General features: G+C 43.4%; 1 long non-coding RNA gene across 1 annotated transcript in view; it reads left to right on the top strand.

Annotated features, from left to right (window-relative positions):
- The window catches only part of LOC144818568 (uncharacterized), a 259,488-nt gene extending 237,485 nt beyond the window's left edge, over positions 1-22,003 (top strand). The window contains exons 2-3 of the long non-coding RNA XR_013607136.1: positions 19,095-19,124; positions 21,977-22,003. This is a non-coding gene — a long non-coding RNA (uncharacterized LOC144818568). The remainder of the gene's footprint in view (positions 1-19,094; positions 19,125-21,976) is intronic.
- The last annotated feature ends 915 nt before the right edge of the window (positions 22,004-22,918 follow it).

Raw genomic sequence — 22,918 nt, 5'->3', positions numbered from 1 at the left:
ACGGGTGTGGTCCCCCAGGCATGGAAGCATGCCCTGATCTTGCCGCTTCTGAAGAAGCCTGGTCTGGATCCTTTGCTGCATGCCAACTATAGGCCTATCTCCCTTCTCCCGGCCTTGGCTAAGGTCGTGGAGAAGCACGTCCATGCCTCTCTTTCCAATTTTTTGGAAACTAATAACATCTTACATGACACTCAGTCAGGCTTCCGTGCTAATTTTAGCACGGAGACGGCATTACTTGAAGTCACAGATGCCATCAGAGAGGTGCTGGACGCGGGAGGTAAGGCCTTGCTGGTTATGCTGGACTTGTCGGCGGCCTTTGACACCATTCCCCACAGCGGACTGCTGTGCAGACTTAAGGAGATCGGGCTGAGGGGAGCGGTGTTCAATTGGTTTAAGTCCTTCCTTGCTGGTCGCCGATAAACGGTCTGGGCCCCTACGTTCTCCGCCGAGATGATGCCATTGGAGGTCAGGGTGCCGCAGGGCTCTGTGTTGAGCCCTACTTTGTTTAACATCTACATGGCACCCCTGGCGGCTCTGGCAGAGTCCCAAGGTGCCCAGATCGTGTCCTATGCTGATGACACCCAGCTTCTTTTTACTTGCCCGAAGGGTGCTGATTTTGACGGTGTGCAGATCAGTGGCTGCTTAGGAGCGGTTTTCCAATGGTTTGAGCAACACAGCCTGAAATGCAATTCAAATAAGTCGGAGCTGCTATTTTTTGGCTGCCCATCAGACCCCAGGTGGCAGTCTTGGTGGCCATCAGATATGTTCCCTCCCTTGGCTGTGTCCTCCAGGGCTAAGAACCTGGGTGTTCAGATTGATGATGGATTGACACTGAAACCCCAGGTCATGGGCCTTGTGGGCAAGTGTTTTGGCATCATCAAAATGCTCAGGAAATTCCTCCCGATGTTGTCTCTATGTCACCGGAAAGTGACGGTCCAGGCTTTGATAGGCTCCCGCCTGGATTATTCTAATGTGCTCTATCTGGGCCTGCCGAATTTTCTAATTTCTCGTCTGCAAGTTGTACAGAATGCCTCTGCTAGAGCCATTTTGGGCTTCCATCGCAGAACAAGCGCGACGGCACTGTTACAAAAACTTAATTGGCTCCCCATTAAAAAGCGTGCGGCGTTTAAGGCTCTCACGCTAGCCTTCAAGGCGCTTCACGGCATCGGAGCCAAATATATCAGAAACAGGATGGCTTTGTATATGCCTTCACGCACTTTGAGGTCCACTTCTCTGGCCTTGGCAACTGTCCCTCTTGTCCGACGGGCCCGACTGGGCGGGCGTTCCTTTCGCTATTTAGCTCCCAAATTGTGGAACTCCCTGCCTGTCCCCCCGAGACAGAATACCAGCCTTTTGAAATTTAGGAAAGAGCTAAAGACATGGCTCTTTGTACAATAGTCCTCACCTGGTCTGCCCGCCCCTAAGCACCTGTTCTCAATCTGATGAAGCGCCGGGACACTCCTTTGGAGTAGCTGAGCGCTATATTAAGACAAACTTTAACATAACATAACATAACATAACAGAACCCACCAAATACCCAGTAGAAGATGGTAACTTCAAGGTATAGAATATATCCAACAATTTTTTTTTTGTTGTTAATTGGCTCGTTGAACTCAATAACATTAACATAAATCATGTGCCTACAACAACCACTGCATCAACTTCGCAGCGTTACTGGCGATATATTCACCTACAGGATATCTACCTCATCAAGGTATACATAATCTATTATGATTTGTAAGCAATGAGGGATTCCTATAATCATAGTTGAACAAGTGCCCGTTGAGAATTAATATATAAAAAATACACCTTCCAAATCAGAAGACCGGTAGAAAGAAGCCTTAGGGTATGACACTCACTCGTGCGTATTAGGAGAAGTGCCCCTTAGGCTCGTGGCAGGGGGAATTCTTCATGCCCGGAGCATCTAGAAAGGGGAGAGACCGGGTCATATAACAGCGTGGTTTATCTCGTTCAAGTCTCTCTCAAAAGCATAAATCGCCCGGGAAAAAACGAGCAGCAAACGATGTAAGCAGAAAACAGTTCACATCATCGTTTAACTTACTTTCGTCCCGGCGACTGCCCTCCTGAGAACCTAATGTGTCCACACCACGGCCCGAATACACCGGGGACGCGGAGTAACGCTTGTTTTTGTCAATGCGTGATCGACGTTGATTGCGATCACGTGATCGTCAGTCAGTTCCTAATGCTTAAAGGGGCCAAACTGTTTTACACACTAGGTTGATACGTGTATGCAGCATCTATCTTCATTGAAAAGAAAACTTTATCAATGCGACAGTTTTTTTAAGTGAGGCCACAGAAAAAGTAAAAGTAAATAAGCACATCATTCTTGATTATTGCGCTCACAAGATGCAACACAACCCTGTGCGAACAGGGACAAAGAATACTTTTCGTCATTTACTAATGAGCACGATGTGTTATCAGCAAACATATTCGGACAGCCAGGAAAGGTGTCTATTCGAAAAAGGACACAGTTTAGGAAAATCATTAATGTATAGTTTTTACACTGACTGCTCGGTCAAATCATTGATATTAGACGGCGTTCGTGAAAACCCCCCAATATTATATACAGCAGGAGGCTCTTAGTTTGTAGTTTGTGTAGGCCAAGATGTTTGGATGTGTGTAAAAGTCACACGTACAGTGAACCATCTGGGACAAAGGAGCCTTACATACAAGAGTTTTATAAACCTAGAGATATGATAATGGTAGCTGTCATTCAACGATGGTGAGGCCGAATGGCAGACATGACCACCAAAGAAGAAAAAAAAATTCTTTAAAGGAGGAAACAGACATCACTTAGAGAGCAGAGAAGTTTTTTATCAGTAGTCTCGATAGAAAATGTACCGTCGCATTACTGAACCCCAGGGTATAGCATCATTAAGTCCCTGTGTATGCGTGGAAAGACGGTAAATCCATCTTTGTTCCTTCTCAAAGATGCTCTAACTTAGAGGATGGCAAACTCTGGCATCTCCGAGGTCATACGAATTGCAATTCAAGTAACGTTATTTATCTTGTCAGTTGTACCTGCAATCTTAAATATGTAGGGATGACGACGATAAAAATAAAAATGTGTATCGGGGAACATCGCAGCAATGTGAGGTGCCGTAAGAGCACTACAAAATTAACTGCTCACTTTCTGGAATTTGGCCACTGTCCGAACGATATCAGATGGACAGTAATAGAGCAACTCAGTCAGAGCAGTGAAAGTAGAATTTTTGTATTCCTGTCTATGTAGTCACTCTTTTGTTGATTTGGATTGAGTATTTCAAAGGGGTATAAGAGTGGCCTTTTGACCCTTTCTCTCCTGTTGTTTACATGGTCCTGACGAAAGCCTGGTTTAATGACACCATTATGGCTGAAACATGTAGACCTGCCTATTTCTCGCTAACAATAGTTCTTTCAAACTATTAGCCCTTTGTTTTTAAACTTGACACTAGGATAGTGCCTATTAAAGTTATTTGAAGTGTCCTAGTAGTCAATTTTAACTCTTGCACATTGTTCACTTTTCCTTTGTTTTGCACTGCAATTTTTCAGCACCACTGTTAACAACTTCACTGTGGCTGTATCGATCACTGGGTTGCAAATTTCAGTGCAGTCTTCTCCATCATGTGATGTGGACTGCACTGTTCATACAACCTACAGTAAATCCCAGATGATGATGCTCTGCCATTGGCGTGGGCTGATGGTATTTTCTTTAACTGTGTGAAAGTTCGGTCCTGACTCTGCAGCTTAATTCTGCTCATTTCTTGCCCCACTGCCTGTAGACAGGCAGTTTCTTGATATTGCTTTCCCAGACCTCCATGCCACAGCCAGGAATCATGGATCACTGGCGGTTACGGCGGTCCCAAATCGCTTCGACTGCCGTACTCGTGATACAGCGGGCAGTGAACTGGTTCGGCGGTCCTCAACTGCCACCGCACCTCTACCATGAGTTTGCCAATCCTATGGACCACCAAACTTGTAATCAGGCCCTTGTAGTCCTTGCAACTGTTTTTGGACGCATCGGGTACTTCATCTATGAGGAAAGTCACTTAAGACTGCTTCCTTTAATATTAAAACCCACTGGAAGACTCAATGATTACTCCCTTCAAGATGTAACATCTTAAAATCCTTAAACAGCCTAAACTTATTGCAGGGGATGAAAACATAATCAAATCGATGGAACTGACAGCCAAAGCTAAAAGTGGCAAGTGCCAGATTATCAAGGTTTGGGTGACCATTCAGACTTATTAGGCGGCCCTTGTTCAACCAGTCACCAATAAAATTCGAATCACTCCCTGTGGTCCCAGGTGGAAAATGTGCCTCTGGAATATTATACATCTTTAGTATATCTTACAATAATGAATCTATTCTAATATTATCTATTTTAGCATTGAGATCACCTGCTATAATCACGGCACCCTTGCTAAATTCTGTGGAGATGATTAATACCTTTGCTTCCAAGCTTTCCAGAAATTCAGACAAATTACACACTGATCATAGTTATGTACATTCCAAATATATAATGTTATGCTCCTAGAGAATTCAGTATGCTATGACAGCCCTGGCTTGTCCAGGGAATGGTTTCAACATATTTGCTAAGGGGAGAGAAACAATTGCTTATATTTAGTGAACTTGGCCAACACTCATTTTTACATGTATTTCTCTAATTGTTAACCATGATCTTCAAATGCTCTCTAGATGTATTAACGTGAATTGACACACAAAGCCTCACATTCCTCAAATGATTGTAAGAAAAGTTCTGCTCTTGGTTAAAACAAACTTGATTACCTGCTAACTCTCCAGTATGCCTCAAAACCCCTTGGTGCTGACCACTTTGTGATTTAATTACCGAACCTAGTGACACTGATAACCCAAGAAGTTTAAACTCTCTTCTGCTTTGCAAATTGTATGAGAGGCAAAAAGAGAAATAAAATCAACTTTACTTAATTCTCTTCCATAATTATTTGTCAAAAACCTTACAGATTTTAAATCAGCAGTTACGGTGTCTGATAATTTAGGAATGTGATTGAACTAGGAAAGGAGCTATGCTCTGCTTAGAGGTCACAGTGTTCTTGTTTTTTTTTCTTTGTGGAGAATATTAAACACCAAGGGATACTTTGGGTAATTTGAACATGTTGTATCTTTCACTTATTCTGACTTTGATTCTTGACCTTCCTTTTTGTTCTCCTGGGAAGCATGGGTTGAAACTTTTGGCATATTCCTTTTGTGGGATGGTTTTGAAGCAGATAGGATTTTAATTTTCAATTTTGCAAAAGACCCATCATCAAAATTAATTCGATTACTTAATTGCTCTGGGAGTTGTTTATTTGTCTCCTTTATTTTTCTGGCCATTACCTTACCTGTCTGAGCAGTGTTTTGGCTGGAATTTTCTTTGCCATTCCATGCATTTTTTCCATAACTAACTTCTAATATAATGCAGGTAATTTTGGTATCTACTATTTTAGACTCTAAGTCTAACCAGTATAGGCGGGTCATAGATACATACAGAGCCCTTCTCCTCTTCAGTATTATTGGAGGTTACCCTTTGGGCTTTATTGACAGTGATTATTTTATCTTCCCTCACATTTATTCCACCTGTTTGATCTTTTGAACTTCATGTACCGGCCCTATAAGAGTAGGTAGGCAAATATATACCTTTTGTAATTCCACATTTATTGTTTTGTAGTAAGGAAGTATGGGACTGTTGATTTGTGTTTAGCACAACCAAGGCTTCCAAGATGCTTTTAAAAGTTCCTTGGATAGCAGGATTACAAATGTAAAGCGGACAACATTGTCAAGCTGATTTGCTCCTACATTCAGTAACGATGGTGAGGTAACTTTGTCTTCACTCTGCTTATCATGACCTAATGCCATATCAACTAAGTTGCCTTGAACCTACAGCAATGCAGAGGCTGTACTTTCTGTACAAGAACTTGCATTTATCAATGGTAGTGATGTTATTAATTGTAGCCTTGGCAAGGGTGACAATCTTGGTTCAGGGTTTCCTTCATATAAGCCAAATGATCTTGCAAAAGTTCATACTTCTCTGAGCCCCCAAATCAATACGTGTATTTACAGGCTTATCTTGAAGGACTGGACTATTTAAGGCCCAGCGGTGCCAGGGAACAACACCTAAAACCTTCGTGGGATACCTGTTCTGGCGCACTAAAGACAGAGACACGGGAGACTTCCTTCGGCGTCAAAGATCAGCGTTTATTACTGCAGGGATGCAAAAGTCGTGAGAAGTACAACAGAGTGTAGGTTCCAAGAGTCTGCTTCAAATTGCATTTGTGGGTCGCTCTCTTTTATACAAGATCTTGTCATTGCACAATATGTAAGCAAAAGGTTACAGCTCAGTTCCCACAGTAAAATTCAAAAGGATCGCTTTCATGTATTCAGAACCCCGGAACATAATTACATTAACATCACCAGTTCCAACTGTAAAAGCACATCTTCCCACCATTAGGTACATTCCACTTGAGTTGTAAATAAGCAAGAGAAAGAGACAAGAACAGCTGCAGGGAAGTCAGACAACAGGGAGGAGAGAGTGTGAGGATAATATTGGATGCGTAATCGTAGCTTAAAAGGGCTTGATCCCAGCACGTGCGAGGCTGAAACAATAGACCGGCACGGCAGAATCACCTTCGAGCGGAGGCAACTGCTTTAGCAGTGTCCTCCCCCTACTCATAAAAGACGCATGAAAAGGCATATGCTTCTTCCGTGAAGCTTGGGAACAAAAGGTCACGATGCGGACAGTTGCCTGTTCGCTGACTACGTGAGGGCAAGAAACAAAATGGATGCCGTATCTAAAATGGAACCCGAGGGTTCATTGGAAAAACCTGTAAATGAGACGAACTCTTCTGAGTAGCATGGCGATACTGCGTACACTTACTAAACTCGTCATTTACGGTTCATAGATACCACACTCGTCCATATTCGGCGATGCCCAAAACGTCGTAACGATTTTCACGGAACCTCAGACGCTCCTTTTGCCCTCATGTAGGCAAGAACTAGTCGAAGTCGGAGTCAATCTCGATTCTCATCAGATCATTCAGATGTTGTTGGAACATAATTCTATCCATCAATGCCTCTTTGGTAACAGATGGCCTTCTTATACACGTTGTAGCACAAAGGCCACATAAGGCAGGACCACACTGTACACAAAGACAACACGTGAACAGAAACGTCACAACAACCCCTATAACCATGAGAATCTTCCAACCCCAAGTCGACATTAGATTCCAAAACCATCCTAGAAGCGTCCAATCTCCCTCGTCCACGTGTATGGACTCCGAGATTTTGTGCAACTTGGAGATGGCTTGATAAACCGTTGGAGCGTTATCCGGTATGAATATGCAGCAGCTCGAATGGATGACTTTGCACACACCACCTCTATCTGCTAGAACAATGTCTAGAACCATACGGTTCTGTAACGTCATAAGCCTATCCGCTTGAAGCTCTGCTGTCAGATTACCAAGGGCGCTTGCAGTTATGTTAGCGGTTGACTCTACTACACGAGTTAACTGTCTCAGATTTCTGCTATTGACCATAGGGCCCCAAAACGGTAGAAAACCCTTGAAGAAGTCTCCTGCTTCTTGACCGGAAGTATCCTCTTTACTAATGACGCCTCTCACAACTCTGATTTTGTGATAGTCGGCAGCAACAGTGAAAGTAGGGGGCAAGAGATTTGCAATATAGCAGGTACCTGAGAAGTCATGAGGTAACCACGTATATGCTCGGTCATAACATACAAAATAGGTACCCTTGGCAGTCAGAAAGACAGGGGAAGAGAGCATCGGTAGAACGTAAGTATCCACACAAGCACTCTTCCCAAGCTGGGCTCTTGGATTTCGGCCACGACCTTGCAGACAAAAGTGACCTAGGTGAGGTACAATCCAGATCGGAGATGAGCTTTTAAGCTGCCTATCACCCACTGATATACTATACTCAGCCTCACTAAGGTACTTATAGGCCTGCACTTCCTCCTCTGGGATGAGCGAAGCATCAAAAATGTCTCTATCTAGATCAGCCATCGCTATCGCCAGAGACTTATGGTACGGGCCAGGACCAAAGCTTGCTGAGCGTGGCTCTCGATGGGGGTAGGAATCTAGTGCACTACGGAACATGATTTGGAATGCCCGAGCTGACCCTTGGGGGCTGTACGGAAGAACCAAATATGGGATACCCCTGTCCATGGTATGTGGCATTAGCCCACACACCCAACAATTTGTAGAATTTACCACCAACTGATGCTGATGCAAAAGTTGCACAAAGGAATTGTTTCTAAATTCCGCACGTCTGACTTGCTCATGTTGGGGCAATAGGTGAAAAGAATGTGGAGAAACAGTAGAGACGAAATTTAGATCGTGAGAAGGAGAGGTAGGTAAGGCAGAAGGCAGTAATGATTGAAAACCAAAATATACTCCACCCACCAGCAGCATAGAAACAGTTAGGAACAACATGAAAACCTGTAATAAAAAACATTTTGTTCGAAATGTGCTGTACAATTTAGATCTTTGCGCCGTCTTTTCCTCTAGCTTCGACAGCTTGGAGAACTCCATCCTCTAACAACCGTCCGCAACGTTCTTGACGCACTTCGTTCTGAGTAGCGATTATCAATTCCCAGGAGTTCCCAGAAATCGACAAAAGAAATTGACCTAATGTCAATAACTGCTAAACAGAAAGAAGTACCCGCGCGGCCCTACGGCCAACCCAGATGGTAGGTTTTAATCAGTTAAATAATCAATTTTATATACGTCTCCTAGCTGTTCTGGAAAAGAAATACATACATAATAAAATGTCTACAATGGTCAAGGCAAAATGTGAGGGGGTATTTTGAAATCAAAATAATAAAAAAATGTATTCATCTTTATTGCGTGTACGAAGAAAGTATCGGTTTCTTCCGGGTCGAGTCTGATCTTCAAACAATGGATTGGATGGCGAAAGAGTGTTCGATTGTTCAGGCAATTGTTCAGTACTTGAATTCTCCAATGATGAAGGAAAGGAAATTGTTTGAGAGGAATCAACAGGGGTGTCAGATAAAACTGAAGTGTTCCCTATGGGCTGAGCTTCGCTAAATGGGACAAAGCGCTGGGGAACGTCAGTTTCAGACGAGGAAAAACCTTTACGTATCCATGTGTCTGCCGGCAGAGGAAGCGGAACCTTCTTGGTGTGGGTGGCATGCACCCAGTGTTTTCGTCCCTCCAGCCGAACCGCCGTCCTCGTGGCTAGTAGCACCTGGAAGGGTCCCACAAATCTCGGCTCAAGGTGACGTTTTCGTCCGAAATTACGGGTGAGGACCCAGTCCCCTGGTTGGAGCCGATGACCAGGACCCTCTGTTTGTGACGGCAGAGCCTCAAAGACCTGTTGATGAATCAAACTCAATTTAGCAGTCAGATCATATAGATAATCAATCAACATTGGATATTCAAGTCTGTTAAACTCTTTAGGCCTCGGAACCCCCCAAATGTTCGCAGGACGGCCAAACACAATCTCATATGGGCTAAGCCCTACTCGAGAGTGTACAGTAGCCCTGGTCGATAAGAGAGCTAGAGGCAAAGCGTCGGGCCATGATAAACCAGTCGTTGCCTGGATTTTAGCAAGCTTCAATTTCAGGGTGCCATTATATCGGTGCCATTATATCCTTCCACCAAACCTGCTGACTGAGGATGATTAGCACTATGAAATTTCTGGGATATTCCTAAACCACGACACACACTCTTCATCACACTTCCCACAAACTCACTTCCGTTGTCCGACCATACAATCCGAGGCATGCCGTACCTGGGGAAATACTCTTTGAGCAGAATTTTAGCTGTGGATAGAGCAGTATTATCCTTAAGAGGGTAAGCCTCAATCCATCTGGAGAATGCGCATACTACGACCAAAACATACTTCAAATTGTTGCATCTCTCCATATGGATGAAGTCCAATTGGATAACTTCGAAAGGACATGTAGGAGGGGCAAAATGACCAGGTGGAGTGGGGGTGCCCTTACCGGGATTATGCATCAAACATACCATGCAATTCTTAACCACTCTCTCTGCACATTTAGTAATCCCATCATTCTTCCATACAGGAGACAATAACTTGCATATGCCCTTCGAGCTAATATGTGCTGTGCCATGGGCCATTGTAACAACAGCAAGCACATATGCATCCGGTAACATCCATCTCTGTTTCTCTGACAAGTCAACCCAACATCCATTCTCGTCTAACTTGCCTGTGCTTTCTTTCCACTTAGTCTTTTCCATTTCAGTGGCCTCATTCTGTATTTCCTTCACACTTTCAACTGTGTCCTCACACATGCTAGTCTCGGCTGGCCATCTTACCGAATTCACAACGTACATTCGATTTGTCAGATCTCTAGCTGTCTCTTTAGCAGTTTCGTCTGCAAACGCATTACCATGACCAACATCATCTGTCACTTTTCGGTGCGCACTACATTTAATTATGGCCACCTGCTTAGGCAATGTAAGTGCATCTAAAAGGTCATTCACAAGCTGTCCATGCTGAATCTTCGTACCATGCGACGTAAAAAATCCTCTTTCTTTCCACAATCGCCCAAAACTATGTGCCACACCAAAAGCATACTGACTGTCTGTAAACACATTCACCCGTTTTCCTCTAGACAACACACACGCTCTCGTCAAGGCAATCAACTCAGCTGCCTGAGCCGAGTTCTGACTCAATCTCGCAGTTTCCACAATCGTACTCAACGTCACTACAGCATACGCAGTCGTCACATCACCATTCGGTAACTTAAAACAGGAACCATCAACATACAAAGTACCATCGGGATCTACCAATGGAGTATCTTTTAGGTCAATACGACCCTTCGTTTCTTCTTCAGTTCTCAGATAACAGTCATGTGGTGCTACATCACTTGACTCCGTGTTGATCGGCAATAATGTTGCTGGATTCAACACATTACACCGTTTTATCCGTATGTGACTAGCCAGTAACGTCAGCTCATACCCAGACAACCTTGCGCTCGTCAAATGTTGAGTTTTCGTTCGGTTCAAAAGAGTGTCAACTGCATGCGGAACCATCACCGTAAGCATATTATCCATGACCAGACCTGCGGACTGTCGAATGGACGCCGCAGCTGCCGCTGTTGCTCTTAAACAACTCGGCAAAGCTCTAGCTACTGGGTCTAAGGTCGAAGAAAAATATGCGCATGGGCGCTGTTTGTCACCAAATTGTTGCGCCAGAACACTCAACGCACAACCATCCCTCTCGTGAACGTACAGTGTAAATGGCTTACTGTAATCAGGAGTACCTAACACAGGAGCCGAACACAACACATCACGTAATTCAGAAAAACCTTTTTGACACTCTTCAGTCCATGGCAAAGGAGTCGGAACATCCTTGCAGGTGAGAGATAACAATGGTTTCGCCAATAGTGAAAAATTTGGGATCCATTGTCTGCAGTATGACGTGATACCTAGAAAGGCACGTACATCTCTCTGAGTTTTTGGCACAGTCATTTGGGTAATCGCTGCAATTCTCTCTGGGGTCAACCTTCTCCCTTCTTTTGACAATAAGTGACCTAAGTAGGTTACTTCTTGGCAACAATATTGCAGCTTGGAAGGTGACACCTTGTGATGTAAGTCACATAAATGCCGCAACAACGATACTGTAGCAGTTCTACAAATATCTTCGGTATCAGCAGCTACCAACAGGTCGTCAACGTACTGAATCAAGGCTGCGCCTGCCGGTAATACAAATGAATCAAGTTGACTTTTAAGGGCTTGACTGTAGATCGACGGACTCTCACAATAGCCCTGTGGTGCACGTTTCAGTCTAAAACTGCGACCACCTAATTAGAATCCGAATAGGTCTCTGCTTTCCTCAGCAATCGGGATACTAAAGAAAGCATTCTTTAGGTCGATCACCGTGAACCAGGAGGCAGACGCTGGAATCAGGGTCAACAAAGTCGTGATATCAGGGACCACGGGGAACTGTGGAATCACGATTTTATTTACTTCTCTCAAATCGATTATGAAACGGTACACAGGAGGTTTAGATGGATCAGTTCGTTTTAAAATGGGTAACACAGGACTATTACACACATTTCCCCGAGTTTCTTCAACGACGTCCTTTTCGATCAGATCGTGTACAATCGTTAATAGCGCCCGTTCTCCCTCAATGGAGATACGATACTGAGGTATACGTGGCAATCGCACATTTGGTTTCAGCTTGATCATATAAGGTGGGATGTCCAAGAGACCCACGTCATTGGGACCTGTGGCCCATAGAGACGCAGGAAGGGAGCTCAATTCCGGCGGGAGTTTATCGATCGACAAGTACATAGGAGAGATTACTCTCCGACCTAATGTAAGCTCCACTCCTTCAGGAGAGCAATACAATGTCGCATATAACCGTTTTAACAAATCCAAGCCCAGAAGATTCTCACCACAACCAGTAGATAAAATCAATGGAGCCTCCAGCTCACGAGGGCCAATTGTAAGGGGTAAAGGGCTAGAGACAGGATTGCTAACAGGGGCGCCAGAGAATCCAACGGAAACATTTGTTAAGCCGGACAAAGGTGCGCCAGGGAGTTTCGAATGCATGATGGAACTTTTCGTCGCACCAGTGTCTAACAGAAAAGGCTCAACTACGCCAGATGTAGCAACTGCGACGTAAGGCCCACTCTGATCAACCGGAACTGATACTACTCCCTCTCTCTGTCGGTGGCTGTCCTAGTAACGATCGTTTACAACAGTCTCATGTTCAACGTAATAGTCGTCCGCATAATACTGCGCTGATTTATCGGACCTTACATTTCACTGGTCAAAACAATTAATCGCGTCCGAGGACGTATTAGGGCGTTCAGTCTGATTTTGAAAGGTACCGCGGCCTCTACCTCGAGATGCTTGTTGAGAACCACCACGACCCCCTCGTGCCGATACACCATTAAGGCGATCACGTAAAGCCGGACAATCATATTTTATATGTCCCTCTCTTCTACAATATGCACACTGGTTATACCCAAGCATAGATCTGAAGTCAGAGGAGTCAGGACGTGACTGTATTCTGGAGGATTGCGATTGTGGTCTATATTGCTGTTGCGAATCATTTTGATTTGAACGTGGAGGATACGCTTGCTGCAACAAAACCTTTGTTTTGAGCTCCTTCGTTTTCTTATCTACACGATCACTTTCTTCTTTTTCCCTATTCTCATAATATTGAGCCGTCGCTAATATCTGTGCAGTGGTTGAAACAGCCCATGCACTTTCTGAATTCTTCAATTTGTTGCATAGTTCAGGTAACAAATTTAACACGAACTTATCAACGAATAACCGCTGACCTCCCTCAGTGCTCATATCCTGACCACTATGATCGACAAATGCTTCCTCGAACCTAGTAAAGAAGTCCGAGACACTCTCGTCTTTCTTTTGCTTACAAGCTGACAATTTATCCCAGTTCACCCTCATCGCTGGCATGAGAGTTTTCATAAGTGTAATTATTCTCTGAGGTAGATCCGTAATTAACTGCTCAGGCTTAGCCCCACCAACTTGTCGGCCATCAGCTGCTATTAGTGCAGCCCAATCACCGCCTAACTCATTCGCATGATTTTCCTGACGAATTTTCGCCCAAACCGGTTGTGGCACAACATTACCGAACAGCATGTCGATGTCGGCAAGGTTCATAATAGTAGCATCTACCAATTGGGACAACTCTTTATAGTAACCCGCCGGATTCTTGCGTGGATCAGGCAAAGATTGTTTCACCTGCAAGACTTCTGATCGCTTCCATGGGAGGTGTATCCAAACTCTTTGGAAATGTGGAAGAATCGGAGGATTAGCAGCAGGAGCACCTGGCATGTATACTGGCGGAACTTCTCTCATGGGATACTGACCAGGAGCCGCTTTCCAAGTTTCTAAGTCGTCATCATTAAATGACACGCGAGAAGGCACTGTGGATCTAAAGGATAACAATCGCTCTAAGGCATGTCGTACATCGCCACCTACAATCATACCGCTCGAAAATTGACTCTGAAGTTCAATCATATCGGGCGGTACGTTATCTAAATTGTCATTATACCATTCTTCCCTCAAAAAGTTACACATTTCTTCGAACACGAATCTCTGTGTCGGCTCATTAAACTGAGAAAACGTCTCGAAAACCATGCGTGGAGGGTAGTTGGCAGGATGTCGTATCCACCTATGTGCCATTGTCACTAACGTCTCTTTTTCCCTTCCACTAGGGATCTGAATCCGTCTTTGGGGAGTTTCAGAAGTATCGGATGGAAATAACTGACCAGAAAGCGGTGAATAAAGGGTAGCAACAGTGTTAGGGATACGATTACGAACAGAAGGAGAAAGGAGAACAGGAGCCACAACGTTTGAAGTGACGGCAGACACAGCAGAAGCAGGCAAGATAGTCGGGGTGGCAGGGACAAGAGGCTGAGAAGGTACAGGCAAAGGAGCAGTAGGAATAGAGACAGGTGGTGTGAGGAAAGTAGGACCAACAACGGGCTGACCCGCAGCCGCCGGAACAACAGGAGGGACAACAGGAGGAACAACAGGCGGAACTACAGGAGGAACTACAGGGGCTGTAGCACCCTGTGCATAAGGAGGTGGCGATTTCATCAAATACGCTAACAAGGGATCCTCCTTTAAATCCTCTTCTTTCTTATCCTGACTAGTTGGTAAAACCGGATAACATTTGTCTATCCTCATGTGATGCAGTCTAGTGGGAACTTCTATTTCTTTTTCTTCTTTATCTCGCTGACATTGTTGTACAACTTGCATTATCGGAACGATACCTTCTCTTCGATTCTTTTTAAACTGTTTGATTTCTTTCTGCTTGGCCTCTTTACGCCACAACCGAAAGGAATCAAACATAGCTGGCCTAGCTTTCTTTTTAAACAATTTAGCTTCAAGATTATCTAAAATCGCAAGTTCAAAACTTCCGTGCGGTGGCCAACTAAGGACACCATCTTTTTTCGTGTAACGGACCCAATATTTACTATATATAATAGGGCCCACACCATGTCGACTATAGAGCTCATATATCGGAGTTCCAACTGGAGGTATCGGACACGAGTCCTCCAACCGGGAATCCTTGTTGCAACATTTAAAGAAACCAAGAAAACCACTATGGCTAGGCATCGTGCACACTAACCTAGTATCAAACTTCAAGGGTTACCGAAGTACTGAATCTTCGTGAAAGACAAAACCCTCGGTTTTTGGCAATTGCAACTGTCAAATAACAACTAAGAACCAACAACTAAGAACCACAAATGCAATGGAACCATGCAAACAACAAAGTTTCAACAAGCTGAAACAATTATTATTACATTTCTTATATAGCGCCAGAATCGACCCCCGAAGGGGTATCTCCGCGCTTGCCTTGGGAACCCGTCCTGGTTTTTCCCTGTGAGATAGCCCCTGCAGGGCATCCCCAAGGTGAAAGCCAGGCATCCCGCCGCAGGGGGGCCGTTGTGGAGATTAAGCAAGCTTAATGCCCAGAGTTGCAGAGTGTGAACCCATGATTAGGTCAGGCACCGAAGCGAGAATTATCGAGTCCGTGGACATTTGAGCTCAACACCCTGCCGCGTCGGGAATCGAACCCTGGTCCCGGGTCTGACCTCTGCTTCAGGGTCTGCCTGCTCTAACCAGTGAGCCACACTTCTCCACAGTGAGCCACACTTCTCCACAACAACAACTAAGGACTGGGAGCGACCCACAAATACTTAACTGAGAGCTTCAATGGCGTCACCAGGAAGGCCCGTCTATCGTCTCGCTGTACGAAAGGTCTACGCCAGGCGTCGAAAACAGGTTGACAGTCAGGGCATCGGTCCGTCGCAGCCGTCAGGAGGCGGGAATCTTCGCGGGAAAAATCTTCGGACCACTTATTTCGACAACAGGATCGATGAAGCGGGGTGCACCTTTTCCTCGGAGTTTTCACACGAAATTCCTCACAATCGTCAGGCTTTGGACCGGTACCGCCGATGTCGCCCCACGTTGGGCGCCAACTGAAGGACTGGACTATTTAAGGCCCAGCGGTGCCAGGGAACAACACCTAAAACCTTCGTGGGATACCTGTTCTGGCGCACTAAAGACAGAGACACGGGAGACTTCCTTCGGCGTCAAAGATCAGCGTTTATTACTGCAGGGATGCAAAAGTCATGAGAAGTACAACAGAGTGTAGGTTCCAAGAGTCTGCTTCAAATTGCATTTGTGGGTCGCTCTCTTTTATACAAGATCTTGTCATTGCACAATATGTAAGCAAAAGGTTACAGCTCAGTTCCCACAGTAAAATTCAAAAGGATCGCTTTCATGTATTCAGAACCCCGGAACATAATTACATTAACATCACCAGTTCCAACTGTAAAAGCACATCTTCCCACCATTAGGTACATTCCACTTGAGTTGTAAATAAGCAAGAGAAAGAGACAAGAACAGCTGCAGGGAAGTCAGACAACAGGGAGGAGAGAGTGTGAGGATAATATTGGATGCGTAATCGTAGCTTAAAAGGGCTTGATCCCAGCACGTGCGAGGCTGAAACAATAGACCGGCACGGCAGAATCACCTTCGAGCGGAGGCAACTGCTTTAGCAGTGTCCTCCCCCTACTCATAAAAGACGCATGAAAAGGCATATGCTTCTTCCGTGAAGCTTGGGAACAAAAGGTCACGATGCGGACAGTTGCCTGTTCGCTGACTACGTGAGGGCAAGAAACAAAATGGATGCCGTATCTAAAATGGAACCCGAGGGTTCATTGGAAAAACCTGTAAATGAGACGAACTCTTCTGAGTAGCATGGCGATACTGCGTACACTTACTAAACTCGTCATTTACGGTTCATAGATACCACACTCGTCCATATTCGGCGATGCCCAAAACGTCGTAACGATTTTCACGGAACCTCAATCTGATGGAGGTATTTTTCGACTTGTCTTTCCATCCTTTGCTGCAAGAAAATGTCATGATGCATATTTCCTTATTTACTCTGATAATGGTGATCTAAGATCCTTGTCTTTTGGATGCTAACAGATTAGCCCCAACTCATTATCCTTACTTTGCCGGTTCACAACTCAATCTCACTTTCTTTGCTTGGGGGATTACTAGATCCCACCACTATATAGTCCAGCCGGATCTTGTGGGGCCTTAATGTATGCATTGGAATTTGGGGTTTCTCTATATCATTTCCTATCTATCGTAGCTTAAGTTCACTACAGACTTGCACCTTACACACAAGCTGCACTGGCACCACATTCACTAGATTCTGGTCTACCATTCTATGGACACCGAACTCGATTGGCCAAATGAAATGGTCATCAGGATGACTATTCATCCTTAGAGACTAGCATAAGGAACGATGGGCACAAATCCAGAGCCGAATCCCAACAACCAGGGGCATGAGCCCACCAGTAGCTACCATTTTTCAGGTGAACCTACATGGTTCTCAGCTGGGCAGTACAGGAAGGTGGAGTCCCTCGTCCACTTGCGGATACAGTCCTCATAACAGTGGAACTTGGTGGCTTTGCCCTGCCGTAAGATCCATTACTGCCGATACTCAAGCATTGTTTTCCAGGGTGCCACAGAGTACACCACCCTGGTCGTGCACAAGCCAACACAGCAATAAAGGCAACCTTCAGCCTGCAGCCTGAGAAGGCTTGAGCCACCTTACCCTGCCAAACCACTAGGCCTTCCACTAAAATCCCTGAGACAACTTTGGGCCCTAAATGATCTGTCTTGGTGGATAGGAGAGCCCTAACAGTGGGCACAGGCACCCAGGGTACCAGCAAAAGCTTACTCTTTTCTGCTTTGGATCTTGCAAGCCCTCGGGTGACCAGTCCGGGTGCTCATGTGAAACTCCTGGGCAATGGCCCACGCTACAAGGTCCACAGCGGGTGATGAGTACAATTTAAATCCTGTTTATCCGAAGAGCTCACAATGCCTGTGCCTCACAATGCCTGAGCTCTCCTCGGGCCGGAACGCGCCCCCATCACCCCCCCCACCCCCACCCCCCGCTCTGTCTGACAGCACGCCCACCATCTCAAGCTCTCTGATTAAGAATATTTGTGCATATTCAAGCAGATGGATTGCAATTGAGAGACGCCAACTCCACAACACAATACTACAGTAACACATCACAATAAACAACAAAGCAATGTAAAAACGACACAACAAATATACAGCAAATACACCATATTGTTCAACAAAACTAAACAAGACTCTGATATCACCCGGCATACCAACACAAAACACAATACAACAATGGACCACAATAATACACCTACTGTATACAAAGAAATACGCTTTTGCCAATGCATTCTATTAGGTTGTCCTGTGTTTCTTTTTCTGGTTTTAAAGTGTGGTGTTTTTATGCTGTACTGTGGCTTATAATTGGTTCCGTTTCTGTTTGTGTACTGTTATGTTTTTGTTGTGTTATTATTTTACTTTATATTATATTATCGTGCTCTGGGGTTTACTTGAGAACTGTTACCAAATGCTGCTAAACTTCTAGCCCAGAGCAGCATATTCCTTATAAGTTTCAGTGACAAACAAAAGTTTACTATTGTCGAAAAATAGGCTTAAAAGGTGTAGAATATCTTCACCCACGGCCCCCAGCACCTCAAAACCTTAAAGGGTAATATGTTTGTGCTTTACAAGTATTATTATGATGAATCTCAGGTGACTTTGTAGACCTGTCTCACTTCAGGTTTCAGGTGCTGCTAGTTTGTACAGCAGCCTTTTGTTTCTAATATCCCTCACTGGGCAATAATAGTAGACATCAGCACTGGAAAAGCAACTCAATTTTTCTAGCAAATGTAGTATGAACATAGATCCTACAATAGTTGTGTTTAGTGAACTGAAGAATAATTGCGCATTAATCCGTGACTTGCAAACCTCCTGCAATGTTATTTTTATTTTTGCAAGAAGTCCCTGTGCTACTACAATGGCAGTAATAACGTCACTTCCCAAAACACATTTGGATATTTTTGAAACGTAAATAAATATTGCACTTATACCACTAAAATGTTTATTCTGATATTCAGTTATAATGAATTATTTTGCATTGCATGAGGCATTGGGCCTGTGATGATAATACTAATGATATTTTCCTTATCTAAATTGTAGAGGCTTCCTGCAGCTGCCGGTCAACCATTGGTAGGTAAATTTAAGTTGATATTAAAAAACTCACCTTTTTTGTTGTTCAAACACTGTCTGCGTTATTTTGGCATCTATGCACTTAGGGGCTTATTTATGAGAGGCTTGTGGTGCTGAGTGTCACCTTTTTCGATGCTTCCTCAGTGCATGCCTCTCAATCATATTTATGAGACCACGCAAACCCGCTTTGCATGGCCGAATATATATGGAGAAAGACAAAGCAGCACAGGAGACATTCCATGGGCATTGCAGTGGGTTTTTCCACGCAGCACCCAAGGATTTGGACGCTGACAAGATTTACTAAATCACTTAAACCTGGGGCAGCGCCAAAACCTTACGCTTCCCCAGAGCAGGCATAACGAGAAGCAATATTTTTATTTCTCTTTGTTTTTTCCTCTTTCCATGTGTGCTGCATTCTGGAGCACGCACCTAGAAAGATGAAAACACCTCTTGAGATTGACTTTGTGGAGGAAGGTGCCCCTTCCTGCACCAAACAATCCTGCCTGCAACAGAGGCACCCTTGCACCAGCATGCAAGGGTGCCTACTACGGGCCCGCTTTAAGGCACCACTGCTAGCCAGGTGTATGCTTACACTTCATTGGTGCTCTCCTGCGGCTCCTCTGGTAGAGACATGGAGGGGGAGGGGTGCCTAAGTGGGGCCGGGCGAAGGAAGATGGAAGAGGGAAGTTCATCGGCTGTGCAGACTTCCCATATCCCCTCAGCAAATTGTGCACTAGCACAGGGGAAAAGAACAGGCATGCACTGTATTTCATAAATACGGTGCCTCCCTGCCCTTTAACATTGGCGTAGGGCAGCGCAGCAAGACTTGCAGCACTGCCCAATGCCAATTCCTCATAAATGAGGCCCCCAGAGCTCAGTTCAAAAAGCCTAAAGATAACAAGTCAGAAATCAGATCCCTTGATGTTACTCATATGTTTCATGAGGGTCTAACATTTTAGAGGTTCCCAGATGATGCAAGAACTTCCACAGGAAATCTGCTACACTTCCACTCCAATATGTAAAATGTATCCAGACATATTTTCCAAAAGGCAGTACATTCTGCATACAAAAATGCATGTAAATGTGCATTTGCACTAGAGCTCAAAGAGATTTTTATTACACTGGTGTAATGAGAGTAAATTCAGTAACTACGCATTACTTTTGTGATGCGAAATTACGCGATTACATCAGCTTGAGTAATTAAGATTCATTTGAGGAAAAAAATCACATCACAGGAGCACAGGAACAATGAACTAAGAGAGGCTGCTGGCCACTACTGTTCATTTCGTGTAGCATTTAGTGCTATTTTATTAGTGCAAAATATATCCTCTGAACAATTTTGGACACAAAGGTGCATTTCGCCCTAAGAAACTAGCTCTAAATGCTGGATTATGCTTCTCACACAATTAGGCATAATTACAAGTAATTTTGAGGTAATTACGAGTAATTATGTTAGATTATATTACACCAAATATGCTAATTTGCACCTGGAACTTTTTCTTTTTTCCATGAGTAAACTATTTTCTCACTGTACAAGTGCTACATATTCAGGTGTTTTTTCTATATTTCTGCTGTAGAAAAATGGCACTTAGGGCATGATTTACAAACAGCATTTTGGAGTATGAAAATCAGTATTCATTAGCACTGCTACACATACTACAAAATACTATTAACAAATCAATGGCCAGAGATCTTCACCTCTGTCTCACCTATTTTGTTCACGGTGAAGATCTCCACACTAATGGCAGAGATCCCCGCAGCCGTTGGTCTATGTTTTAGCAGTAAATGGGAGGGGCAGAGGGTACTGGATTAGGGGAGGGCGTTAGGAAAATGTAAGGAGGGGGTTAGAAAGTGACATGCTAAAACATCTACATAAGAATAAGGCAACTGAAATTCACAAAATCCACTTCAAATTCCCCTTGTAACTCTAATGGTATCAGACAAGCTTAAATATACTCCAGACCAGCATTAGAGTAAGTGAAGCACTACACATGGCCAACACTCACATGGAAAACAATGGAGGTAGGAAATCATCATAACACACCATATAAATGAATGTTAATGGAATTTAATCTATCTATCTATCTATCTATCTATCTATCTATCTATCTATCTATCTATCTATCTATCTATCTATCTATCTATCTAGCTAGCTATCTATCTATCTATCTATCTATCTATCTATCTATCTATCTATCTATCTATCTATCTATCTATCTTTTAAGTGAATTAAATTAATTCTAAATGTACTGTACATATATATATGCACACACACACACGTTTCAGTGACAAATCATTTATTATAATTAATGTTTATTTTTATTAAAAAAGAAATAATGAACCTAGATTTAAAAAATACATGTGTAACAATTTCTATAAATATAAAAATAAAAAATATAAGTATTTAAATTAAATAGTAGATAAGACCTAATGGCCAGAGTTGCCGAGATTCCAATTCTTGCCTCGCCTCATCATCCAGTGATTCTGGGCAAATCATTTAATCTACCTGTGCTCACAGGGTTTCCCCTATGTCTGAGATGAGAAATGGAATGCCCTTTTTGGGAGAGAACTTCATGGCTACAGAAGAGTTCTCTGTGAACGCTCTTGCTTTGTGGACTCTGAATTAATTGACCCATTCTTTTATATCAGATCTGTGAATAATATATATATATTTTTTTTCATTGATTCTATTCTTAAACTATACATTAGCATAATGGTTTCAAATTGGTAAGACCCTCTCCTTCTTTTTTATGTAAATCTTTCCAATTTCAAACTTTTGGAGGCAATATGTACTGTACAGCCTAATATACGAGCCCGTTTTAAAACATACATTTTTTATATTTTTCTTTCAGGGAGCGAGGCGTGTTCCAGCTTTTGGGGTAAGCGTAATTTCCTAGTCAATTGCATACATAACATCACAGAGCCAGTATATATTTGAATGCAGTGAGACGCACAGCAACTTTGCAGATACCTGCATGAAACACAAATTAATCACAAAAATATGCTTATGGGGCATATTTAGAAGGGTAGTTGTGTCGCTCTTACAACACGCAACGTGGTGCAAGCGCGAAAAAAGCCCAAACTGCGATCTGTGAAGCCACGCAAGACCACTTTGCGTGACCCTGAGCGGCTTCATAAATCTGGTGATCCTTCCTGCACAAAAGCAATCTTGCAAGCAACACAGTCACCCTTGCATCATTGCGCCCCCCAATCTTTTTAAATGGTATATAAATCCTCTCGTTTTATATTGATGATACATACTGATCAATAATGAAAATATATTAACCAGGTTTCAACTGAAGTAAACAATCTAATGCCTGATTAAGTACTATTCATCTAGGGTTCACTTGACTTAAGTAAATACGCATTATTCAGGCCTGACAGTTTTTCAGTTATATTTAATTAATGTCCATTGCATCATCAGTATTGTGGAGTTTGTACAGTTTCAGTAAACGTGGAGGTGAGCCAAGGCATGTTCAATGAAAGAATGATGAACGTTTAGCTAGCAATAAATCAAGTTTCACTTTGCAAAACTATATAGAACACAATGAAAATATACCAATGCATCACGCATTACTAAAAGTAAAACAAGAATTTACAAGACACTTGTCAACGTTGGCAGGTTCAACTAATGTAAAAATTGCAACATTGATGACGTAATGTACTCATATTAATTAATATTAATATTAATATTAATATTAGTATTCATATTATTAATAATATTTATAGTTAATATTAATTAAGGGAAGTGTCATTTGACACTTTCTTTACCTTAGAATATTACTTTAGAATAT

Source organism: Lissotriton helveticus, chromosome 2_1 (genome assembly GCF_964261635.1).
Source record: "Lissotriton helveticus chromosome 2_1, aLisHel1.1, whole genome shotgun sequence".
NCBI lineage: Eukaryota > Metazoa > Chordata > Amphibia > Caudata > Salamandridae > Lissotriton > Lissotriton helveticus.
This window is presented reverse-complemented; position numbering and strand designations above follow the sequence as displayed.